Source organism: Eumetopias jubatus, unplaced genomic scaffold (genome assembly GCF_037043125.1).
Source record: "Eumetopias jubatus isolate StellerSeaLion01/CBP00866 unplaced genomic scaffold, mEumJub1_p1.0 scaffold_1, whole genome shotgun sequence".
Classification (NCBI taxonomy): domain Eukaryota; kingdom Metazoa; phylum Chordata; class Mammalia; order Carnivora; family Otariidae; genus Eumetopias; species Eumetopias jubatus.
The window spans coordinates 32,566,374-32,594,230 of NW_028274807.1; the positions used below are offsets into that span (position 1 = coordinate 32,566,374).

Genomic DNA, 27,857 nt, shown 5'->3' on the forward strand with positions numbered 1-27,857 from the left:
ATGACTGCCGGATTACATGGTAAGAATGTTTAGTTTTTAAAGAAACCACCAAGCTGTCCTCCACATCGAATGTATCATTTTTCATTCCCACTAGCAATGAATGACAATAGAAACTTAAAGTAAACTTCTATCTAAAAAAAATAATAGCCTTCTATCATAATAGAAATCATGGTAGAAAAGCATTCATGGTAGAAAAGTGCTAAATTGTGTTGCCAACATGTTAGAATCAAAATGAACAAAAATCCTCACAGAAATAGACTTGAGACAATGAGAGAATGAGTGCGAGTTCAACACTAAACACAAACATTTTGAAAATATTGCACTATTAATGACATCTGAAACCATTAAATACTAGATGTTGCTTTACAACAAAATATAGGGCCTAAGACATAGGTGTCCCCACATTAAGTGGAAAGAAGAAGTGTCAGAAGACATAGTTGTTGTTGTTGCTGTTGTTTTTCCCCAAACTTGACTTGGGACAGTGCAATCTTGGACTGCTTATAAAAAAATTCAGATTTCCAGGTCCCAATCCAGAACTGACTCAGAATATCTAGGAGAAAAATGCAGGAATTGGTATTTGGCAAGCTTCTCAGGTGATTTTTATGATTGCTCAGAGGCTAATTGTCTCCTCCTGAGATTCATAATTCTAAAACAGTCCACAGACGGATGGATGTGGTATATGTTGAGATAATACAGGTGTAAAATATAGGCCTGTTTCTAGGCATGGCTAAATGACATTACATTAGGTACAGATGGAAGTACTCTTCTAGATTAAGAGAACAGTGGTTCTCAGTCTGAGGTGATTTTGCTCCCCAGAGGACAGATGGTAACATCAGGAGACAATTTGATCATTACAAATTGGGGTAGGGGAAAGTACTACTTGCATCAAGTGGGTATAAAACATCCCACAATGCAAAGGACAGCCCTCACTTTTCCACAGCAAAGAATTATTGGCCCAATACATTGATAGTAAAAAGACAGAAACCATAAAATAAAAAGGAATAATAGTTAAATGCAGTATGTGAATCCAGTTGGGATTATAATTTCAAGTTAAAAATAACATTGGCAGGAGCTATAAAAGACCTTCTCAGGACACTTTTAGGCAATTTGTCCATGGGTTAGGCATTATATAATAGAATCGTTATTTTTTCTAAGGTGTGATCTTATTATGGTTAGAAAAATGAATGCCTTTATTTAAGATATGCATGTTGAAGTCTGAACCTAGTTTCAAATGATAGAGCAAAGAAAGTAATGTACGCACCTATGTATATATATCTTTAGAGAGATATGATATAATTGTGGTAAAATATTAACAAATTTTAAAGAGGAACATAAATGTTCATTTATTGTTCTATCAATGGTTTGATATGTTTGAAATTTGTTCAGTAAAAAAAAACATGTGGAAAGTGTCATTCTCAGTATTTTGACAATGTATATTTGGGATTTGGGCCAATTGGTTCCTTATGATTTCTTTGATCTTGAAATCATTTTTGACCACCGTCTTTCTACTGCATGAGACCATTCCCACTACTTCCTGCTCTTAGTCATTTAAAGTCCCTGAGACGCGTTTGCTGACTAAAACAGAGGTTTAAGCAGTTGACATGTGACTCAGTGAAGAATCTGGCAGCTAGGGCCAGTCTTCTCTTATGTCACTTCTCTTCCCTCTTTGTTTCATCTAGATGGCTTTCGCTATCTGGGGGCAAGGATTCCAGACTGTCTCACTAGAGCAAAGTCTTTCACTTCTGCTGTTGGGTCTAATTACCTGTGTGGTTACCTGTGAAAGGGAGGCTACTCAGTGGCTTTCAAAACCTGTCCCTTCAGGCACACAAAATAGGAAAAGAGCTAAAGACCCATGCCGTTCTGCTTTCACTGGAATTATCTAAACCCTACCACAGCCACTTCCTAATCATGAAGTGATAACTCGAGTGACCACATTCCGACTGTGGTGAGGCTGTAACCTCTCTGGCGGTCTCCTTGCCCTGCCATACATTCCAGGGCCATCAGCAATTGCACTGAAACAGGTCTTTCCCTTTTGGACAGTTTATAAGCCGTTCCCACTTTTATTGAGGTTACTGTTGCTTTTTCACTGTTGTTAAAACTCTACCAATATTTTTCAATGTTTCATAGTGCCTTGCATACTGGGGCGCTTTGTAGCTACTTGATGATTTAATACAGCACAGGTTTGAAATATGGTAGATTCTACAATGGCCAGAATATTCAAATATTAATGAGAAGTTAAGATGGGGGGGACTCATTTGGAATCAGGTCAAGAATAATTTTTGAGAAGTGCCTAATTAAAGTCAGTTTCATATTCCCCAATCCTAGATAAACAGATGCACTGATATAAATTTGTTGAATTTACTTTCTTGTCTTTGATGTAAATGGCTATATGTTGGTTACTATTTATATTCATAAAGAAATACAATCATCTGAGTTAAAATTGTACTACAAAATAGGGCTGATGGTGGCTTAGTGAAAGTGGCTTCTGATGATCACAAAACTATGGATATATCTTTCTGACCAGAACGAAGGGCTCTCTAAATGCTGTTTTCTCATAGTTTCAGTTTCTTAGAGGTCTGAAACCTCAGTGGGATGAATAGAAGTATGTTGGGATTGCTTTTGAATTCTGCTGTTATGATAAGGTAGAAAATTATGTCTTAAACAGGCAGGCTGGCTCTCACTATATATGACTTTTTATCAAAACCGGAAGCACTTTTTTAACTCTTCAAAAAAGTCCTATTTCTTTCTCTTATGTCTGAACACATATGCTTTGAACAGTAGTCTACATAAATGCTCAGCACCTAAGTGAATATTTCTAGGCTTTATTTATTTTTCTGTGTGAGATCAAATCATTTTTCAGAAGTTTTACAGTGTTATGTGAGCATCAACTTTCCAAATGAGGTCTGACTCTTTAAATAAAATTTCCTAAATTAAAAAGGTTCCAATGTAAAGCCTTATTTCCTAAAAAGAGCTACACAAATATGTTCACCATTTCAGATCAGTGATGCATATCATTTAAAAATTATCATTTTGCAAAATGAAACATATTCTAGAATCATATGCATATTTACTGTATTAATGATTATTTTGAAGAATTGTGCAGAAAGAGCTGGGTTATACTTTACAGTTAGAGTTGAAACAGTTTTCTAGAAACTTCATGTGCATATGGCAAAGCTAATGTTTGTGTGTTTCCTCCCATTTCCAAAGGGAGAGAGCACAGGAGACTTAGAATCAAAGTTCCAAGTTTCTTCTCCAAACAGGCCTGGTTATGACTGAATAATAATTCAGTTTAAAACCCCAAAGTCTCAATGGAAAAATAATATCAATCGAGTCTAAATATTAACATTCTGCTGCTTTAATAACATCCAAACAACATATATATAGCACAACAGTTGGCCAACAACCTAGCCAATCTCTGTCTGGATTTCCTAAGGTTTCGGATTCTGACTCTACTTGAGAAGGTAACAATGAAAAAACTTTGTAGAAGAAAGTAAAACATCTGTGGTATTTTAGCATAAGAATTCATGAGTTATGGATTTGTTTCATTTATGACCTAGGTCTAATAAAAGTGATAGAGTCACAAAGTGGTAAGAAGCCTATGAAGATAAACTGGAAGTAAATGCATGATCATATTCTTTCGGATATTAAGGCCCAGAGAGAATGTCAGTAACTTGTTCACCAGACATAGCATTAGACAAATGTTCATCAGGGTTCAGCACTTCAATAATAGCTGGAAACTTTAATATCTTACTTTAATAATGGACAGTCAACTAGTGAGAACATTAACCAGAAAATAAGAGACTTAGGGGCACCTGGGTGGCTCAGCCAGTTAAGTGTCTGATTTCAGCTCAGGTCATGATCTCAGGGTCCTAGGATCCAGCCCCACATTGGCTCCCCACTCAGCAAGGAGTCTGGTTGTCACTCTCCCTCTGCCCCTCCCCCTGCTTATGCTCTCTCTGTCTCTCAAATAAATAAATAAAATCTTTTTTAAAAAAGAAAAAAATAAAATAGGAGACTTGAATAGCACTACAAACCAACTGGAACTAATAGACATCTATAGAATACTCAGCAACAGCAAAATTATATATATTCTTCTCAAGCGTGAATGGAATTTTTTAGGATAGACCATATGACAGGCATAAAACAAACCTCATTAAATGTAAAATAATAATAGTAATAATAACAACAACAACAACACGAGGTATGTTTTCCAATCATAATGGAATAAAAGTAGAAAACACTAATGAAAGAAATCTGGGAGATACATAATTATATAGAAATTATACAACACATTCCTAAATTACCAGTGGGTCAAAGAAGAAACGACAAGAGAAAACAAAAAATACTCTGAGAGGAATAAAAATAAAAATACGCAAGATACACACAATACTAAAACTTATGGGATTCAGCTAAAGTAATGCTCAGAGGGAAATTTTATAGTTATAAATGCCTATATATATATAAAGAATAGATATTACATACGCACACACACAAACACAAAGAGGCAGAAAGATCTTAAGTTAATAACCTAATCTTCTACCTAAGACAGAGGAAAAAGAAGAGCAAAGTAAACCTAAAGCAAACAGAAGGAAATAAGTAATAAAGATTAAAGTAGAAATTATTGAACCAGAGAAGAGAAAAAATAGAGAAAATCAATGAAACCAAAACTGATTCTTTGGAAAATTCAACACTATTGACACACCTTTAGCTAGACTGACCAAAAAGAGAGGTGGGGAGGGGGTGGGGTGGGAAGAAGAGAAAGAGAAGACTCCAATTACTAGAATCAGAAGTATAAGAGAGGACAGTGAGTGCTGTGAATTGTGTAAGACTGTTGAATCACAGACCTGTACCTCTGAAACAAATAATACATTATATGTTTAAAAAAAGAAAAAAGGAGAAGAAGATAGCAGGAGGGGAAAAATGAAGGGGGGGAAATTGGAGAGGGAGACGAACCATGAGAGACTATGGACGCTGAGAAACAAACTGAGGGTTCTAGAGGGGAGGGTGTGGGGGGATGGGTTAGCCTGGTGATGGGTATTAAAGAGGGCACATTCTGCGTGGAGCCCTGGGTGTTATACACAAACGATGAATCATGGAACACTACATCAAAAACTAATGATGTAATGTATGGTGATTAACATAATAAAAAAATGTAAAAAAACCTAATAATACAATGTATGATGATCAACATAACATAATAAAATTAAAAAAATGTAATATTCTTATCATTTATCTTAAAAATATCTTTCAAAAAATTAAAAGTAGGATATATGTCAGTATACTAAATAACTTAGATGAAATGGACACAGTCCTAAAAAGACACACTATTAAAACTGACTTAAGAAGAAACAGAGAATTTTACAGATCTGTAGCAGGGAAAGAGATTAGATTAGAAATTTTAAAATACCCCCCGCCCCAAAGTCCAAGCCCAGATGGCTCCACTGGTGAATTCTACCAAACATTTAAAGAAAAATTAATACCACCTTTTCAAAAAATCTTGTGAAAAAACAGAAGAGGATGAAAACTCCCTAACTCATCCTATGAGGTTAGCATAACTCTGATACCTAAAACCAGACTGCCAGACTAAGACTTGATAAGAAAAGAAAAATCACAAATGAACCTCTCTTATAAAAGTAGATGTGAAAATCTTCAACAAAATGCTAGCAAACTGAATCCAGCAACATACCAAGAAAGAAGGAGGAGGAGGAGGAGGAGGAGGAGGAGGAAAAGAAGAAGAGCAGCAGCACCACCACCGTTACTAAATGGGATTTATCCCGGGAATGCAAAAAACAATTACTGTAATACAACATATAAAGGGGACAAAACAAACAAAAAAACTACAATGATCACCTATGTAGACACAGAAAAAGCATTTGAAAAAATTCAACACTCATGATAAAAACAAATGAAAACAATAGGAAACTGATGAAGGAAATCTACAAAAAAAATCCACATTATGATTAATAGTGAAAGGCTGAGTGCTTTCCTCCTAAGACCAGAAAAAAGAAAAACATGTCTGCTCTCTTCACTTCTATTCAACACTGTGCTGGAGGTTCTAGCTAGGACATCTAGGTAAGAAAAATAAATCAAAGGCATCCAGATTGAAAAGGAAGATACAGGAGGAGTAGGAGATCTGGATTTAGTCTGGTCTCAGGAATTCAGCTGGATAGGGATCAAACCATTCTGAACACCTACGAACTCAACAGGAGATTGAAGAGGAGAGTAGCAACAACTCTGAACAGAGAAGCGACCACTTACTGGAAGGTAGAACGTGTGGAGAAATGAATCCGAGGCAATATTTGGGAGGATAGACGGCGGGGGAGGGGGCCTCCGCCGCTTCTGGCAAGTGATAGAGCCACAGAGCACAAAATCGGAATTTTAGAAGTCGGCTCCGCTGAGGGACGTCGCTCAGTGGCTAAGCGGGAGGTGGAAACCTCGCGGGACAGTGTGGTCTCAGGACCCTCGGGGTCACAGAAAGACTGGGGGTGCCTGAGTGCAGCAGAGCTCCCAGGTATTGGAGCGGGGAAGCCGGCTACAGAGATGGAGCCGAGGCGCGGGCTCTCAGCTTGGGGTTGCCATAAACTGTGATCCGCGGCCCAGTCGGGCCACTGCTCCTCCAGCAGGGACCCAACAAGGCGGCAGATCCGGGGAGACTCTCCTTCCTCCCTGGGGAGGAGCGGCGCAGGAGCGCACCAGAGGGATCTGCTGGGTTTGGAGACTCCACACGGGGTCGGGTGCCAGAGATAGAAACGCTCGGTCACAGGCCAGGTGAGCACGCAGTGCGGCCGGAGACCGGGGAGATAGGAGTGACTGCTTTTCTCTGGGGGCGCACTGAGGAGCGGGGCCCCAAGTTCTCATCTCCTCCGGGCGGAGATTGGGAGGCCACCATTTTCACCCTGGTCCTCCAAAGCTGTACCGAAAGCTTGCAGGGAACAAAAGCTCCTGAGAGCAAACCCGAGCAGCTTGCTTAGCCCGGACTCACAAGGGCGGGGCAATTCCGCCTCTGGCAAGGACATTTGGGAACCACGGCACCAGGCCCCTCCCACAGAAGATCAGCATGAACAGCCAGCAAGCCAAGACCAAGTTTACCGATCAAGGAGAATGGGAGAACTCCAGCGCTAGGGGAATCCTGTGCATAGAATTCATGGCTTTTTTACCATGATTCATTCGTTTTTCAAAGTTAATTTTTTTAACTGTTTTTTTCGAATTTTTCTTTTTCCCTTTTTCAACCAACATCTTATCAATCCCTTTTTAAAAAAAAACATTTTTTATTTTTCATTTTTAGAGTCATATTTTATCCCTTCATAGTAGTTACCCTTATTTTTGGCATATATATATAATTTGTTCTCTCTTTAAAATTTTGAGATACAGTTTCTTCTAACAGATCAAAATATACCCTAAATCACTAGTGTACGGCTTTCTTCTAGTCTCATGCCCGATCACATTCTCTCCTATTTTTTTTTAAATCTTCTTCTTTCTTTTTTCAAACGACCTCTTATCTTATCAATTCCTTTTATAAAATCTTTTATAATTTTCATCCTTACAGTCATCTTCCATCCCTTCAATGTATCAACCCTTATTTTGTACATATATAAGTCTTTCTTCCTTTAAAATTTTAGCAGGCACTTTCTTTAAACAGACCAAAATATGCCCAAAATCTAGTGTGTGGCACTGATCTATGTACTAGCCTGATCATATTTGATCATATTCTGTTTTTTTTTTGTTTTGTTCTGTTTTTGTTTGTTTTTATCTTTTACTTTTTCCTTTTTTTTCTCTCTCTCTTGCTTTTTTCTTTCTTTTCCTTTGTTGTCCCCTGGTTTCAGGTCTTTTCTGATTTGTATAGGGTATATTTGCTGGGGACATTGTTAACCTGTTAGCATTCTGTTCTCTCATTCATCTATTCTCCTCTGGACAAAATGACAAGATGAAAAAAATCACCTCAGCAAAAAGAACAAGAGGTAGTACTGTCTGCCAGGGACCTACTCAATACAGACATTAGTACGATGTCGGACCTAGAGTTCAGAATCATGACGTTAAAGATACTAGCTGGGCTTGAAAAAAGCGTGGAAGTTATTAGAGAAACCCTTTCTGGAGAAATAAAAGAACTAAAATCTAACCAAGTCAAAATCAAAAAAGCTATTAATGAGGTACAATCAAAAATGCTAGGATACTGCTAGGATAAATGAGGCAGAAGAGAGAATCAGCGATATAGAAGACCAAATGATGGAACATAAAGAGGCTGAGAAAAAGAGAGATAAACAACTACAGGATCACAAGGGCGGAATTCGAGAGATAAGCAATACGATAAGACGAAACAACATTAGAATAATTGGGATCCCAGAAGTAGAAGAAAGAGAGAGAGGGGCAGAAGGTATATTGGAGCAAATAATAGCAGAGAACTTCCCTAATGTGGGGAAGGAAACGGGCATCAAAATCCAGGAGGCACAGAGAACCCCTCTCAAATCAATAAAAATAGGTCAACACCCTGACATCTAATAGTAAAACTTACGAGTCTCAGAGACAAAGAGAAAATCCTGAAAGCAGCTCAGGAGAAGAGATATGTAACCTACAATGGTAGAAACATTAGACTGGCAACAGACCTATCCACAGAGACCTGGCAGGCCAGAAAGGACGCATGATATCTTCAGAGCACTAAACGAGAAAAATATGCAGCCAAGAATACTATATCCAGCTAGGCTGTCATTGAAAATAGAAGGAGAGATAAAAAGCTTCCAGGACAAACAAAAACTAAAGGAATTTGCAAACACGAAACCAGTCCTACAAGAAATATTGAAAGGGGTCCTCTAAGCAAAGAGAGAGCCTAAAAGCAGCATAGATCAGAAAGGAACACAGACAATATACAGTAACAGTCACCTTACAGGAAATACAATGGCACTAAATTCATACCTTTCAATAGTTACCCTGAATGTAAATGGGCTAAATGCCCCAATCAAAAGACACAGGCTATCAGATTGATTAAAAAACAAGACCCATCAATATGCTGTCTGTAAGAGACTCATTTCAGACCCAAAGACACCCCCAGATTGAAAGTGAGGGGGTAGAAAACCATTTCCCATGCTAATGGCCACCAAAAGAAAGCTGGGGTGGCAATCCTTATATCAGACAAATTAGATTTTAAAACAAAGACTGTAATAAGAGATGAAGAAGGACACTATATCCTACTTAAAGGGTCTATCCAACAAGAAGATCTAACAATTGTAAATATCTATGCACCTAACATGGGAGCAGCCAATTATATAAGGCAATTAATAACAAAAGCAAAGAAACACATTAACAACAATACAATAATAGTGGGGGACTTTAACACCCCCCTCACTGAAATGGACAGATCATCTAAGCAAAAGATTAACAAGGAAATAAAGACTTTAAATGAAACACTGGATCAAATGGACTTCACAGACATATTCAGAACATTCCATCCCAAAGCAACAGAATACACATTCTTCTCTAGTGCCCATGGAACATTCTCCAGAATTGATCACATCCTAGGTCACAAATCAAGTCTCAACCAGTACCAAAAGATTGGGATTATTCCCTGCATATTTTCAGACCACAATGCTTTGAAACTAGAACTCAATCACAAGAGGAAAGTCGGAAAGAACTCAAATACATGGAGGCTAAAGAGCATCCTACTAAAGAATGAATGGGTCAACAAGGAAATTAAAGAAGAATTAAAAAAATTCATGGAAACCAATGAAAATGAAAACACAACTGTTCAAAATCTTTGGGATACAGCAAAGGCAGTCCTGAGAGGAAAGTATATAGCAATACAAGCCTTTCTGAAGAAACAAGAAAGGTCTCAAATACACAACCTAACCCTACCCCTAAAGGAGCTAGAGAATAAATAGCAAATAAGCCTAAACCCAGCAGGAGAAGAGAAATAATAAAGATCAGAGCAGAAATCAATGAAATAGAAACCAAAAGAACAGTAGAACAGATCAACGAAACTAGGAGCTGGTTCTTTGAAAGAATTAACAAGATTGATAGACCCCTGGCCAGACTTATCAAAAAGAAAAGAGAAATGACCCAAATCAACAAAATCATGAATGAAAGAGGAGAGATCACAACCAACACCCAAGAAATACAAACAATTATAAGAACATATTATAAGCAACCCTATGCCAGCAAATTAGATAACCTGGAAGAAATGGGTGCATTCCTAGAGATGTATCAACTACCAAAATTGAACCAGGAAGAAATAGAAAACCTGAACAGACCTATAACCACTAAGGAAATTGAAGCAGTCATCAAAAATCTCCCAACAATCAAAAGCCCAGGGCCAGATGGCTTCCCACGGGAATTCTATCAAACGTTTAAAGAAGAATTAATACCTATTGTCCTGAAACTGTTCCAAAAAATAGAAATGGAAGGAAAACTTCCAAACTCATTTTATGAGGCCACCATTACCTTGATCCCAAAACCAGACAAAGACCCCATCAAAAAGGAGAATTACAGACCAATATCCTTGATGAACATGGATGCAAAAATTCTCACCAAAAACTAGCCAATAGGATCCAACAGTACATTAAAAGGATTATTCACCATGACCAAGTGGGATTTATCCCTGGGCTGCAAGGTTGGTTCAACATCCGCAAATCAATCAACGTGATACAATACATTAACGAAAGAAAGAACAAGAATCATACGATCCTCTCAATAGATGTAGAAAAAGCATTTGACAAAGTACAGCATCCTTTCTTGATCAAAACTCTTCAGAGTATAGGGATAGAAGGTACATACCTCAATATCATAAAAGCCATCTGTGAAAAACCTATAGCGAATATCATTCTCAATGGGGAAAACCTGAGAGCTTTTCCCCTAAGGTCAGGAACACGGCAGGGATGTCCACTATCAACACTGCTATTCAACATAGTACCAGAAGTCCTAGCCACAGCAATCAGACATCAAAAAGAAATAAAAGTCATCCGAATTGGCAAAGAAGTCAAACTCTCACTTTTTGCAGATGAGATGATACTTTATGTGGAAAACCCAAAAGACTCCACCCCAAAACTGCTAGAACTCATACAGGAATTCAGGAAAGTGGCAGGATATAAAATCAATGCACAGAAATCAGTGGCATTCCTATACACCAACAACAAGACAGAAGAGAGACAAATCAAGGAGTCGATCCCATTTACAATTCCACCCAAAACCATAAGTTACCTAGGAATAAATCTAACCAAAGAGGCAAAGAATCTGTACTCAGAAAACTATAAAATACTCATGAAAGAAATTGAGGAAGACACAAAGAAATGGAAAAACGTTCCATGCTCATGGATTGGAAGAACGAATATTGTGAGGATGTCAGTGCTACCTACAGCAATTTACACATTTAATCCAATCCCTATCAAAATACTGTCCACTTTTTTCAAAAAATGGAACAAATAATCCTAAAATTTGTATGGAACCAGAGAAGACCCCGATTAGCCAGAGGAATGTTGAAAAAGAAAAGCAAAGCTGGTGGCATCCCAATTCCAGACTTCAAGCTCTATTACAAAGCTGCCATCATCAAGACAGTATGGTACTGGCACAAAAACAGACACATAGATCAATGGAACAGAATAGAGAGCCCAGAAATGGACCCTCAACTCTATGATCAACTAATCTTCGACAAAGCAGGTAAGAATGTCCAATGGAAAAAAGACAGTCTCTTCAACAAATGGTGTTGGGAAAATTGGACAGCCACATGCAGAAGAATGAAACTGGACCATTTCCTTACACCACACACAAAAATAGACTCCAAATGGTTGAAAGACCTAAACATGAGACAGGAGTCCATCAAAATCCTAAAGGAGAACACAGGCAGCAACCTCTTTGACCTCAGCCGCATCAACTTCTTCCTAGAAACATCACCAAAGGCAAGGGAAGCAAGGGTAAAAATGAACTATTGGGACTTCATCAAGATAAAAAGCTTTTGCACAGCAAGAGAAACAGTCAACAAAACCAAAAACAACAGAGAATGGGAGAAGATATTTGCAAATGGCTTATCAGATAAAGGGCTAGTATTCAAAATCTGTAAAGAACTTATCAAACTCAACACCCAAAGAACAAATAATCCAGTCAAGAAGTGGGCAGAAGACATGAACAGACATTTCTGCAAAGAAGACATCCAAATGGCCAACAGACACATGGAAAAGTGCTCAACATCGCTCGGCATCAGGGAAATCCAAATCAAAACCTCAATGAGATACCACCTCACATCAGTCAGAATGGCTAAAATTAACAAGTCAGGAAATAACAGATGTTGGCGGGGATGCGGAGAAAGGGGCACCCTCCTACACTGTTGGTGGGAATGCAAGCTAGTGCAACTACTCTGGAAAACAGTATGGAGGTTCCTCAAAAAGTTGAAAATAGAGCTACCCTACAACCCAGCAATTGCACTACTGGGTACAGTACAATGTACTGTACATTGTACAGATACAGTGTAGTGATCCGAAGGGGTACATGCACCCTGATGTTTATAGCAGCAATGTCCACAATACCCAAACTGTGGAAAGAGACAAGATGTCCATCGGCAGATGAATGGATAAAGAAGATGTGGTGTATATATATACAATGTAATATTATGCAGCCATCAAAAGGAATGAAAACTTGCCATTTGCAACGACGTGGCTGGGACTGGAGGGTATTATCCTGAGTGAAATAAGTCAATCAGAGAAAGACATGTATCATATGACCTCACTGATATGAGGAATTCTTAATCTCAGGAAAGAAACTGAGGGTTGCTGGAGTGGGGGCGGGGGTGGGAGGGATGGGGGGGCTGGGTGACAGACATTGGGGAGGGTATGTGCTATGGTGAGTGCTGTGAATTGTGTAAGACTGTTGAATCACAGACCTGTACCTCTGAAACAAATAATACATTATATGTTAAAAAAAAGAAAAAGATAGTAGGAAGGGAAAAATGAAGGGGGGGAAATCGTTGGGGGAGATGAACCATGAGAGACTATGGACTCTGAGAAACAAACTGAGGGTTCTAGAGGGGAGGGGGGTGGGGGTGATGGGTATTAAAGAGGGCACGTATTGAATGGAGCACTGGGTGTTATATGCAAACAATGAATCATGGAACACTACATCAAAAACTAATGATGTATTGTATGGTGATTAACATAACATAATAAAATAAAAAAAATGATCACTCAATTTTATGGAGTGGTTTACTTTAAAAGATCAACTATAAAGGGAGGGCTGGGCCAACAGCAGGAGGGACAGCAGGCTGAGAGAGTGGTGTCCGGGCCTGTCACTGAGCCTGAGTCCGAGGGACTGGAGGTGGACCAGCCTCGGCCCCCACCCCTACAGCATGGTCAGCTGGACTTTTGAGCTGAGACCCAGAGCCTGGCCAAGGATGACATCAAGAAGCTGATGGAGACCATCGAGAAGGTCTGGAGATGGGAGAAGCACTGGGTGACTGTGGGCAACACTTCCCTTCATTTATGTTCAAGTGGGTGCCAGTGGTGGCCCCCAGGAGGAGGAGCGACAATGGGGAAGGGGCAGGGCAGAGAGATCCTGAGGCCTGGGGCGGCAGGGCATGGGTGCCAGTCCCCAAGGGGGTGGCCTCCTCATCCTGCCAGATCTCAATGATGAGAACAGTAACCAGAGTTTCCGTTCGGAAGGCTCTCTGCAGAAGGGCACTGAGCCCAGCCCTGGAGGCACCCCCTTGCCCAGCTACCCTGTGTCACCTGTGGGACCACTGGCAGAGGTCCCACAGGGTGCTCCGCCCCCAAGGCTGGGCCAAGAGAGAGATCCTGGGGGCATAACTGCAGGCAGCAGTGATGATCTGTCAATGCTGTCCAAGGAGGAGCCTGTTCCAGAACTCCTGGAGGCTGAGACCCCTGAAGCTTATCCCATCTTTGAGCCATGCCACCTCTCCCGGAAACAGCCCAGGTTGATGCAGAGTATTCATCGTATCTGCCCAAATGTCCCTGAGCCCTGAGAAGCCGGCCTGCCTCTCCTGTTGCCCCAGAAGCCCCTTCGGCTTTTTTTCATATAAAGACCTTTTTGTTAAAAAAAATTAAAAATTAAAAAAAATGAAAGATCAACTATAAACTGATATTCTTTTAAATGTCAAAATCTCATTCAAATTTAAATCGCCTCTATAGCGGACAGTAATTAAGTAGCCCATGGATTTCTGGCTACACTCTTCACATTAAGCAAAATCCTTTTTGTTGTTGCTGCTTTTAATTTGTTTGTTTGATTTTGAGTAATGGCAAAGTGAAGGCCAAAAAGAGATTTTACTTTTACAAAATCAAGTTTTTGGTTCCTTTAAGTTCCCAATTATTTTAGAATAACATTTCTTATAATTCTTTCCATATAAGATTTTTGGTGAATATTCATTTCATTCCTGTTCAGTTCATCTGTTTGAAGACGAGGTCTATTTTTATGACATCTTGACTTTGTTTTTTCAATGAAAGACAAAGCTATATAAAAGCTAACTAACTATCCAGTGATTATTTCTAATTAAAGGGTTCTGATTTACAAAAAAAAAAAAAAAAAACAACCAAACAAAAAACAAACAAAACTTGTGGGAAATTAGAAGGAAGAGTATGGTGTGCCCTTTGCATACATGTCTGTACGAGTTCCCATTGCTGGGAAAATCATTTAAAGTACAGTAGGTGCAACCTGTTTTTCTGGTAATTACAAATCAAGACATATGTCTTTGCAACAAGAAGAAGCTAGCTGCCGTTTTAAGCATTCCTCTGCCCCTGTCGAGTTAATTCCATTACACAAAAATCCTGACAAGGTAATTTTGAATGGAGCATCCTCCTGCTAGATCTTCCTTTTGCTGCACTTCTTGCTTTTGAATTGCGGGACTGCTAACCAGAAATGGAAGTATCCCATTAAACTGTTTGGTTTACTTTCCTTTAATACTTAAACCATGCCAGAAAGTCATAGAGGGAAAAAATCTGCACAATGTCTAGACAAATTATATTTCCCTTTTCTGTTCTCTTGCCTTTACCATGTAATTCATCAACTAAAAAGGTTTATGGTTGCTCACTGATTATGAATTTGACAGATTAATTTCACACATTTAAATGTGAATACACAGAACATAACTATCACACAGATTGAAGAGAATTGAAACTATTTCTAAATTAGTCAATCTACTGATACTGTACTACATAGAAAGAGTTAAGAATCAATATTAACTTTTCAGCTTGTACCACTGAATAACATAAATATGCAGTCTGTTTAACTAACAAACTATTTTCCTAAGTCTCTATCTATAACAAAAGTATGAGAAAAAATAGTGTGAGACCAGAGCAAAAGTACACTGAGATAATCTAGCTAACTGGATGTGTTATTCTCCAAACATTTAGCTAGTTGATACTAGATATGAAGCACTGTTCTGAGTCCTTGAGATAAATTGTTAGGGATTTAGTGGGAGAGACGGCCAAATTGCTAAGTTCTGTGAGAAATGCTATAGTAGATGTCTGATTAAAGTAGACATAAAGAGGAAGAGAAATTAATTCTGACTAGTTGAATCTGAAAGAATTAATTTCACAGAGAAGAATATGCAAGCACACACACCACACATAAATGCACACAGGTGCACAAAGTAATTTCCAGTCTGAGAAGCCAGACTTGGAGTAGTCATGTGATTGCTTATTCTGTTATGAAGTGATGGGAAGCACAATATGGTTGTATCTAATGATCTTTTACCTGCTTAATCCCTCCACTCAAGTGTGTGGACGTAGAAAGGTGAGGGTAAAGGCAGAGGGTTTTTTATACCTGGTTAAATAATTCTGATTTATTCAGTCAACAGGAAGTTAATAGGTAGCTCAGAAAGGTTCTAGGGAGAGGGTTATGGAGGCAGTGTGGGGGATGCACCAGAAGTTAGGTTCCAAAGGAAGAAAAAATAAGTTACTGCCATAGTCTAGGAAAGGCGCTATAATACCACGATTGCTGTCACTACTAATACTAAAGCCGTCACCACCACCACCACCACTAGTGGAGAGAATTGACTGAGTACTGACCATGTGCCAGGGACTCCCCTAAACTTTTAACAGGTAGAATCAGTCTTGATCCTCAACACAGTTTATGTGGCAAGGAGAATGATGGGGAATAGTTCGAACTTCTTATTTCCCCCATTCTTTCCTGCACCCTGTACTGCCACTTGATCTCATCCAGATACCCAGGCTCTTGCCTTCTTCATCTTATCTCAATCAACTTCCTCCTGACCTTTCCTGTTCCTCTGCCTTCCAAAGGCCTGATCTACCATCTGTACTGTTCTCATACCAGTATCCTTGATTACTCTGCACCTCTGTCATTCCACTGGAGCTGCCTAGTAGCATCCCAACGTTAGATCAGTGCTAAATCCCCCATCTCTGCTCTGCAATTATACAACTGAGTACGCTGGCTTATATCACTTAAATATGTTGACTGGCACAATAATAATTCAAGGTTTCCAATCATAGCAGTGCTTTCAGCACCGCTGACCACCCTTTATACCTTTGTCATCAGCCCTGCTTCTTACTTCCTAGCCTATTTTGATGCATTTGCCACAACTCATGAGTCATCTACTCCAACAGGTAATGGACACCACTGCAACAGAGTGAATTTTGGAGTCATTGGCATATAGGTCCCACATGTGGAACTACATGTGGAAAGCATGTGAGTGAGTGGAATCACCATTTTCTTTTTTTTTTAAATGTTTTATTTATTTATTCATGAAAGTCAGAGAGAGAGAGAGAGAGAGAGAGGCAGAGGCAGAGGCAGAGGGAAAAGCAGGCTCCTTGCCTAGCAGGGAGCCCGATGTGGGACTCGATCCCAGGACCCTGGGATCATGACCTGAGCTGAAGGCAGACACTTAACCATCTGAGCCACCCAGGCGCCCTGGAATCACCATTTTCATAAATGTATTTTATTTTCAAAAACACTACCCACAAATAGCATTTCCGAAAATACTACCCATCAGGGTAGTATTACCCAGGTTCAGTTCTACACTTTAAATCTAAGAACTCAGAAAATCCATTTCCCATTCATACAATATCCACAGTATTTAAATTTTTATTTAATGGGTAGAAGACGTTGTTTATCATCTCAGAAGAAAGGTTCACAAAATTAATCTTTTGATCTCAGATTTAAACCATTGTTAGACACGATTCATTAACAGAGTAGGTCTTAATACAAAGACCTAACATCTTTTCGAAAAGAATTAGATGCTTTTATGAAAGTGCAAACATCCTCCTCTTACTACTCACCTTATTTTTAGCATGGGCTTTTCAACCATAAATGTATTCTCCTTGGGGTTTAGTCCTTCTTAGGAATATAAAAGACTCATAAGATAACAGAAGGTTGACAGGACAGAATTCACCCAAGGAAAATAACATATTTTCCACTGTAGATGTCTAGGGAGGCTCATGATTCAGTATCACCCAACTTTGTAACCTCTCATGTCACTGTTCCTACTGTGTCATTTGTGTCCTTGTATACACCAATATCTGAATTTGCCTCTATTTTTCTAATTCTGACATTTCCTAGTCAATGTGCTAGTCTGTAGGTTTGTCTTTCCGTTTGTAAAGGAAATCAATGACCAGAAGAGAGTTTCAGGGTATTCAGGGCAGTTGCCTCAGACCAACCAGAAAACCAGTGTTTCTCTGAGTAATAGAATTTTTAAGACTCCTCCATTTGCACTCTGTCTTCAGGCCATTTTTTTTCTGGATTAATACAAAGGGTTCTTTGTTCCTAGGTACTTTCAATTTTGACCAAAAGGAACTGATTTCTTTTCTTATGTATTCACATGAGCTGGGCAATCAGGAAGCCGTGATATGGTGGTGGATCTGTTAAACTTCTAGTTTCATTAATTCTTCCCTTTTATACCTGCTTCTGGAAGAGTTTGTCTTCATGATCCTCAATATAAGATCAGAACACGACATAGAACGAATGAGGAATTTTACCTTCAAAGTTTAAGAAAATTCTTTAACCTACAGAATAACACACGTTCTACTATTTGTCTTTTTTTTCTTGTCTCTAACAGGTAGTGAAAGTACACACTTAAATGATGTTACTTTGGGCTTATAAAGGGATGACAATAACCTTTTAGAACCCACCAGTTTGTAAGTCAAGAGGCTTCTATATCTACTTAAGCGGCAAACAAGTCTGTTGGACATATACCCCACGAGCAATTGCAATATATGTTTCATGGCAGAGAGTTAATGGAAATGCCTCAGGTATTAAGCTAAAAAGTGAATCATTATGTCAATTAAAAACATTAATTGAGGTAATTACAAGGAGATCATAGTTTATACAGAATTTAGTTATAATTTATACAATTATCCTCAGTTATACAGAAAAAATAATGAAGCTGTTTAAAGTATTTACCCAACTGAAAATCACAACTACTGAGAGGCTACATTTACACAGTCAAAATACCAATTTGAACTCGACCTGCCACAAGCCTACTTGTAAGGTAATGAATTCCCCGAGGACAAGGTGGTTTGGAGAGAATACAAGACTTCTAAAAACGCGACACTTTGCCAAATCAGATTCCTTAATTTTGACTTTGTTTGAAACGAGTCTCATTTAAGTGTAATTGCTAACATCTAGCACTAACCTCCTCTGGTTGTGGAGCCAGAAGGCATTTCTGTACATATAAAATATGAGATCTGGTTCCTGATTTTCTGAAGCTGAATAAATGGACTCAAATTTCATTTTTAGATCAATGCAAGCAAGGAATAAAACATGAAATTAAAAGGAGGAGATAGCATTCTGTATACAAACTTTTTTGGTTTCTTTGCATTCACAGAATATAAATAAGATTAGGATCTGTTTGCTGGTGTGTTTTGGTGGTTTCAAATATTGGTTTTGAGCAGTCTCGAGAACAGACTTCCTTTGTTTGAATTCTGGCTTTATCACTTATACAGCTATGTGATCTTCATCATATTGGTTATTCTCTTTACCTCAGTTTGTCTATCTGTAAAATGTGATTGTGAAAATAATACCATCCATGTGGACCTTATAAAGTTAAGTGTTCTAATAGCTGCAAAACACTAAGAATAGTGTTTGGCCCAAACCGAGCACTATATAAGTGCTAACTATTCTTATTGGTACAGGAAAATGAAGTATAATTCAGGAGTAGGCATAGTCATCAGGGGTCCAGAGGAATAAACAAAGGTCAGAGAAAAGATTCTACTTGACTACAGTCTCTCTCCACTTTGCATCTGGTTTCAGAAGACTGATATCCCAAGAGGGTCATTTGCTTAATTTGCTGATTCTCCAGATAATATTTTTTGTCTCTGGAAATCTGTCTTGGGATTTCAACACATAAATTGGAATCCAAGGTGTGTCTGGGTGTGCTTTACTTATAGTTTCCCATGATAGAAGTCTCACTATACATTTAACAGTACTTGCAGATTTGAGACCTAGTTTCCACTTCAAAAAAGGAGACAAACTTCAGAAATGTAGGAATTTAAATAAAATATCTTCTTTTCTTAAACCTGATCTATAATTTTTAGGATGGAATAGTGGTCTTCCTGCATATGGAAAGGCACAAATGATTATATAATATTATACCCACTCACACATTTGCCATTATAAATCAGTAAGGTATTGCACTATTTAACATGTATTTTATTGCCTTCAACCTTTTTTTGGCCATGTAAATTGAAAAATACTGCAAGTTTTGACATGTCATCGGTAAACATCAAGCTAGAGCCCTTTCTTCCCCCTACAAAAATCCATTCATATATATCAATGAATTGCTATTTAAGATGTATTTCTTCCGAAACCAGTCATATCATGTCCTCTGTTACTATAAGATTACCTCTTTATTTATCTGTGCTGCTAAGTTAATTATAAAAATGCTTGCAGTGAGCAAACATTTTGCTTGCCTAGTCAGCATCTTAAACTAGATTAATCTTCTAGCAACACTTAATGAAAACTAAATCACACATCAACATGCTATAACAATATAATGATGAAACAGCAAATGAATCACTCAATTAACTCCTTGATAAATATCAAAAACATACTTTGCTCCTCTAATTTCTAAAGTCAAAATAAGCCTTTCTACTTTCTTTCTGCATTGTAAAAATGGCTCAGTTCTGGAAAATAAACATCAAGAAATGCATTTGGTTGCACACGGTTTAAAAAAAGCTACTTAATTCAATAATTGGTTAGGGGTGCCTGGGTGGCTCAGTTGGTTAAGCATCCCACTCCTGATTTCAGCTCAGGTCATGATCTTAGGGTTGTGAGATCAAGCCCCATGTTGGGCTCCTTGCTCAGCTGGGAGTCTGCCTGAGACTCTCTCTCTCCCTCTCCCTCTGCACACACACCGCCCCCCCCCGCCACAGCTTGCTCTCGCTCTCTCTCAAATAAATAAATAAATCTTTTTAAAAATTCAATAACTGGTTAAACTTCCAAACAAAGAGGGAACCATATTTGATATATGACACCGTATCCCATGTAATGTCAACATTCACAGAAAATATATAGTCAATCATTAATATTATATAGCTACAAATACATATACATACATAAACTGAAGTTGGTTCATTTTCTGTCTGCAGGTGAACTGTTTCCAAAATATCTTTGTTATTCCTGGATTGGTGGTTAATGTTGACCTTATTTCAAGGGTTCCAATTATCAAATATTGATGGTCCTGATGGTTCAAATTTTGTTTCATTCTAAATGCCAGATTTGCTCACTTTTTGCCCAACATATCAAGTAAACTATGAAAATGATTATCCAAGCCTCAGTTATTTTAATAATCTAGAATTTGCCAGTTTTATTAATATAAACATATCTAGGGTTATAAGAAGATCCTAAAAATTTCATGTGTGTGTGTGTGTGGCAATTTTTTATGTACATTGTAGTTAATATATAATATAATATAATATAATATTGGTTTCAGGAGTAGAATTTAGTGATTCATCACTTACATACAACACCCAATGCTCATCACACCAAGTGCCCTCCTTAATACCCATCACCATTTAGCCTAAAAATTCCTAGCAACATGGTAATTTTTTGTCAAAAAGCACTTTATACTGGGGCTGGAAATGCCAAGTTATATCAGTCACGGCTTTTTGTTCTTAATAAGTGTAAAATCCAACTGGAATGTGACAGCTTTATATAACGATCTTAACTAGCACTATAAGGTAGGATACCCTAAGATACCTACAAACGGTGGGAGTGATGGCCTTCAGAGTAAATGGATTGGGGGCCCACTGCTAGGATTTCTGGAGTTGGTGATACTTGAGCTGAGCCTGAAGGAAGAGGGAAACTTTAATCACCAGATTAAAAAAATAAAGATAATTTCAGGCAAATTGTGGAAAACTCTTTGGATTCCATTTATGGTGGTGACACCCAAGACAATAGTATGAGATATTGTAATATATGTGCTCTGAAAATGTTTGGGATGGAACCCAAACATTCCCACCTTCAGGTTTCAGTAAGTTTTAATTCCTAAATTCCTCTTTTAAGAAGAGTTTAGTTATGTCTTAATTACATGATATTGGCCTAATGTCTTGATGATCATAGGAGAATATAAACCCTTTATACATGAAATACATTTATTTTTTTTAAACTTGTATAAATGGGAGTTCTGAGCAAATCTTAAAAGGCAATGAAAAAAAAAGAAAGAAAAAGACATGAAATCGATTCTTGACTATCCCTAAACGAATTTTCTGTGACCAATTTTCTATTGACTCTGGAAGCATGTGAAATAATTTATAAAGATTTTATGTGTTTTTAAAATCATTACCTCGCTTTCCCCAACCTTGTCTCTTTGGACTTTAATCCATGTGACTCTCACCCAAAGTACAAATGAAAATACAGCAAAAATAAATAAAATAAAAAAGTAGCAAAAATAAATTTATACAAACTTACAGCTTATCAACAATAGAGCTGTATGTCTGCAACAGTAGTAGTAATAATAATAATAATAATAATAATAGCTTCCCCCTATTGAGGACTAAGTTTCCATCATTTTACATAGATTAGATCTATTATTCCTCAGGATGACCTTATATAACATGGATATTCTTACTGTCATCATTATAATCGTAAAGAAGCCTGGAGCACAGCACCGTAAGGAACTTGCTTTAGGTCACAGAGATAGGGAGTAGAAATGCTGGGAGCAAGCTGGCTCCAGATTCCAGAGTGTTAAGCCATGGTGCAGGATATTTAAATAAGATGATGCTCTTGAATCAAACCTCCTCTTTGAAGACCAGTAGTTTTTATCTCTGTTTGCATCCCAGAGCAGTCTTTAAAGCCTTTAACCACTACAGATGACCATGCACCCAACCAATAGTTTCCGATTGAATAAATAGACCTGTGGTGGAGATTGTGTTTCTCTCCTTTTAAGAAGCGCCACAGGTAATTTTGATGCACACTTCTTCCAGGGTTTAAAACCTTGATGTAGATTCTTTCTTTAGTCTGAAGCATTGTGGTATCTAATGGGCATGTCATATCCTAAGCTAATTTGATCTATCATATTTGCCAGCCTTCATTACTCCACGTGAGGGCAAATTAAGGTTGAACCGAGACAAATATTTCCAATATTTCTCTTGATATACTTTACAGTGAATCTTAATTTGAAGGGAATAAAATGTCTTTTAAAAATAACAGCATTTTCTTGTTATGCATCTTTGTGTTAGATAAAAATTAACTTCCTAAAAAGTAATCCCGATTAAACCAAAAACTCTAGTTGCTTTAAGCCAGGAAAGGAATAGCCACCTTTTTAGAAGATACTAATGAAGACTGGCAAGGCTGAAAATGTTTAGATTCAATATTGAACTCTACTTTTTCTGTATATACTATAAAGTTGGAGGGATTAAAAAATATTAGTATAGAAAAGAGCAGTACTCATTTGTTTGATCTCTTAACTTTTTATGGTTGCTCTAAACAATATCAGATATTTGTGAATATTAAAACTCATTGCAAGCTTAAAAGCTTATTGGTTAAGAAAGGTGATACAGTTTTTGATTAAAAAAAATAATTGTTCTCAATTAGGCAAATGTCCTTAGCAGCTTCCAAAGGCAGATCAGTGCCATCTAGTGGCAAAACCAGTTCACAGATTACCTTTTTTTTTTTTTTCCCTCTAGTTAATAGATGATCCTTTCTGATCAAGTTCAGTGGGGGGTAGAGGGTGCCAATGATACAAATCTGTATCACACACACACACACATACACACACACACACGATATCATATACACATATACCATACACGCACACACATATATAGGTATGAATTTTAAAATGTAATTTTACTTCCTCTAGAGATTTAGTTCAGTGTATAATAATGAGACAAACATGTAATATTTGCACTAAAAGTTTAATATTTAACAATTTAGCAAGGAATGAGGAGTTATGTGTATCTAAGACATAGACAATCAATAAATGAAATACATAAGAAGGTAGTTTTAATGGAGAAAAGGGTTATCAGTTTTTAAAAACAGTAGAATGAAGTTTGTTTTCAGTGTCAAGAGTGTGCTTAAGGTTATGATAAATAAGATGGCTAAGAATTCACAATAAAAACGACAATTTGCTTTTTGTCTGGGAGAGACTAGACAAAAATTTGAGAGAATTTCAAACATGATATTTAAGCTGGAGAAGAGAAGTTACCGAGCAAAATACCTGAAACCCTGAGACTTCATGAAAAGCTATATAATTTCTCTCACTGCAGATCCTGAGTAATAGATAAAAATGTATCCCTCTAGAAATGTTCATGAACTCTCTTACCATGAGGAAAAAAGAATGGACTAGATGAAATTAAGTTTCCTCTCAGGCTTTAATTATGTTAAAAGCCAAGTATCCTCCCTTATAATTCATCTTTTTGGTTTTGAGATAATAAGCCTGTTTGACCCCACTGAAGTTCTGCCTTTGTTCGTTCTCTTCCTGAGACTCCAATTAACTTTACAAAATTTCTCTTCAATGAAGAAAATCTAGGCAAAAGGATTAATTTAGCTAACAATGCTGTAATATAAAAACCTCCGTAGGAGCTTTTTCTGACCTATTGCAGGGACTTGGCCAACTCGAATGCCATGATGATGAAAGAGCTTTTCATAGCCCAGGAGATAAGGGAAAAAAAACCATATTGCATCAGATCCAGTTGCTCTTAGAGGAATTCAAAAGAATCCAAAATAATCTTAATGTCTAAAAAATGCCACATTTTCTATCTAGAGACTAGGATCCAAAAGGGTACAGAAGGTTGACTTATCAGTGATGTAATTTTCTCAACCTGATGAGGAAGGCTTTTATATGTTCCAAATGAGCTATCAGAAAAGGGGAGAGCCATTCTTTTTCTCAGCCACTCAGAGGAAACAATTTGGTTATGTGAAACACAGAGCCATGAATAAGACCACTCATGCAGCTTCTCTTGCCCCAATCTTAACGATGATGACTTTTCTCGGTCTGCCTCGGAAACACAGAAGCAGCTGTAATTTCTTTCCTTTTCAAAAAAACACTCTCTTCAATTAGGCCCTTTTTTCCTTTCTTGCCTTGTAGTCAATGTGACCATGACATAAAAAAAAAAAAAAGAAACAAATGTAGGGAACTGTGGTAAAGTTGTCATTTTAAATTAAAATAATTGTGCATTTCCTCATTGCTGATATCAATGATTTTATAACTTTTTTGAAGCTACTTTTAGGTGGACCACCCTCAGATTACACATCATGATTCAGGCACAAATGAGAGTTACATGGTTATGGTTACTCAACAAATTTTACCTTTTATTTACATTTATAAATAAAATGTGTGTTATTAATTTATGACTACTAATTCTTTGCAGAGAATGATACCAGAGGGCCTACAACGAGACATGCACACACACATACACAAGGCATACACATGTACTCCTGAGTATGCCCACATGTGAACGCCTATGCATATATAAGCACACACAGACATATTTCCCCCCATAGGCCCTTCTTCCTCTGACTTACAGGTTGAAAGCCCCAATATCAAGTTGACAATAAAAATAATAATCATCATTTGAATGATCATCTGCCAAGAAGCAATTTTCACCACATGGACCATGGTTCAAATTCTGAAGGATTAGAATATAATGGAAGTGAAAAAATAGAGTTTAAGTTCACTTTAAATATGCTGAATGATTAAATTCTAGAAAACATCAATTTTGTCATCGATAATTATGTACGCTGTCATAATTTAAATTTTATGGTCACAATTAGCAGGTATTAATCAATCCAGTTTTTGTACAGTTTTGGCTCTTAACCATACTTGCTTTCTTTTTACATAAAATACTTTCATTATCAAAAACTTCCTGACATCGAAAACTCATACAAAACATTTTTTACAGCTATTCATGTTAAGCACATGTTAGAAAACTTAACTTTAGTTTTAACATGTTTAATAAGCATGGATATCTCCTGAACGTATACCCCTTTTCTAAGGAATTGGCAGAATATATACCGTCATACTGATGTAACTCTGAAGCCATGAGAGTAAATATTCTTAGAAATAGAACCCTTTAGGGGCTATCTGCTCTCCTAATACATGGGGGCAATTTCCATTCTGACTGAGTTCTGAAATTATAAGTTCAGCCATTCTTCACTATAACTACAGACTTGACTGTTTCAGTTCTCTCACTCAATTCCCAAATGTATCTAAATATGGATTGCACTAGAAGTTCCAGTCCTTAGAATCTTCTACTTCCATCTTATCTATTGGCTCTCTCCTTGCTTCACTTCCTTTCCTCTCAGGATTAAAGTCTAAGGTTTACCTATGACCATAACCACACGGTACCAGTATTCTTGCTCTCCGTGTGCCCTTAATCTCCTTTGTCACTTGCTTTGCAAAGCTACAACTGCATACGCATCCAGCGCTTGGCCTTCACATCTGTACATCCGTACTAAACTCATTGTCCATAACCTGTACTTGGTCCCGAAGGAGAACAAGCAAATGCAATTCTGTAGTAGCTCCTTCTTCTTTTCCCAATGGTTGAGACTATGCACCATTTTCCTCTCAGTCTGAAATCTTTGCTCCTTCATCTCTCTGCTCCATCATCAGAGGACCTTAAACTTAGAAAGAAATAGAAACCATCGCATGAAAGTACCACGGACTTCCTCCAGTAATCTATCAACTTGGATCTATACTTCCACTTTTAACTCTCTCTTCTATTAAAATGGTGCGGCTCTGCTTTGGATGATTGAGTCTTCTCTTTCCACTTCTCCATCTATTCCAGATTTCCGGGGACCTGGAGCTTTGATTGTAAGCTCTCATCCTTTTATGTTTAATTCTACCTGTAGAAAATCTGCTTATGCTGACTCAGTCAGACACCCCTGGTGCTCTTCATAGACTTCTTGCTTACTAGCTAGTGATCCAGGGTAAGATACTTAACTTCTTCAACCTCAGTTTCTTTACCTGTACAGTGGAAATAATAGTAGCAAATACTTCACAGCCTTGGAGTGATGAATAAGTGAAAATAATGGATCAGGGAAAAATCTGGCATGAATGTTTTTGACAAAATCTTGCTATTACTGTATTTCCCAACTGGATTTGAATAAACCAGTCCCACTGAGGGTGTGGGAGGACAGTAGTCTCCCTTAAGCTCTACACCTCTTCTCAATTATTATCTGATTTCATTCTTCTACTTCACTATGAAACTTCTTAAAAGAAGTGGTCTCTCCATTTCACCTCTAACTTGCCTCCCAAGCTACTCCTTCTGGCTTTGACATTCACCACTCTCCTGCAAAGCCCCGTAAAAGTCACCAACATCAGCTCCCTGTTCAAAGACACTTATCTTTGTTGCTCTCTTGATAAGATAATGTGGGTGGGGCATCCTCTCTCTTTTCTTGGCTCCTTTAGACTCTGTTCTCTATAGGATGTCCAGCACTCAGCTGGCAGAACACATGACTCATAACAGACCCCGATAAATATGTGTTGCATGACTTAACTGAATGAGAGCTCCAGGATCAAAGTCACCATTTATTTCTACAGTGTTCTGACATTGGAATGGTCATTTTACTCAAGAAACAGCTGGAGTTCTGAATTCCTTCTGAAGCAGTTTATTTCATATTAGATTTCTGGGAAGAGGCTAAAACCACATTAGTCTCTTAAGAATACTCTATATTAAGGATGTCCTAGAAAGAGAGAAGCCCCTAAGTTTACATTAGGTAGCTTTCAAAGCTGTTGTGCTTGGTCAGAAATAGGAAACCGAAATGGTGAGATATTTCCATGAAGGTTCAAATTACACTATTTTGCAAAGTTTAAAATTTTCCCATCATTATCCATAAATTGCAGCTATACATTATAATTATTTAATCTACATTTCTTGTTAAACACTTCAATTATGTCACTTCACCAATTTACAGAAATTATGTGATTAGGTGTAATTATACTAAATAGCTGAACACAATTAAAAAATCTTACACGCAGGAAGTGTCATCTATAGTATAGTAATTTCTGCCCCCCCCCCCCTTGACTCACTGTCCTTGGTCTCTATTACAAGGAGATAAAGGCTGGCTCAGTCTGAATGGGATAAGAGAATTTCCAAGTTTCAGGTGACTTCTGGCTCAGGGGCCACCTACAGCGAGTCTCTCCTTCCCGTAAGCATATTTTCAGACAAGTGTGTCCTTAGAGTCCCCGAGCTTATAACCAATAGCATCACCTGCAGGGACGCTGACTCAGGTACTTTGTACAGCTTGAGGGTCAAGCCGACCTATGTGAGACCGAGAGGTGGAAGCTGATTTCCAGATTTCTCTGCACTGGAGACCTGTCAGAGTGCTGTGTGATCCTCTTCAGCTGCGCGGCCGCGGTGGGCAGCGGTGAAGCCAGCGCACCGAAGCCGGGATACCGGGCTCAGATGCGCTGCTTACTGAACCGCACACCTGGACTTGCGTTCCACGTCTCGGCAACTTTGTTTCTTCCGCTCTAA

General features: G+C 38.0%; 1 pseudogene; it reads left to right on the plus strand.

Annotated features, from left to right (window-relative positions):
• Nucleotides 1–27,857, plus strand: LOC114217859 (B-cell CLL/lymphoma 7 protein family member C-like; annotated as a pseudogene).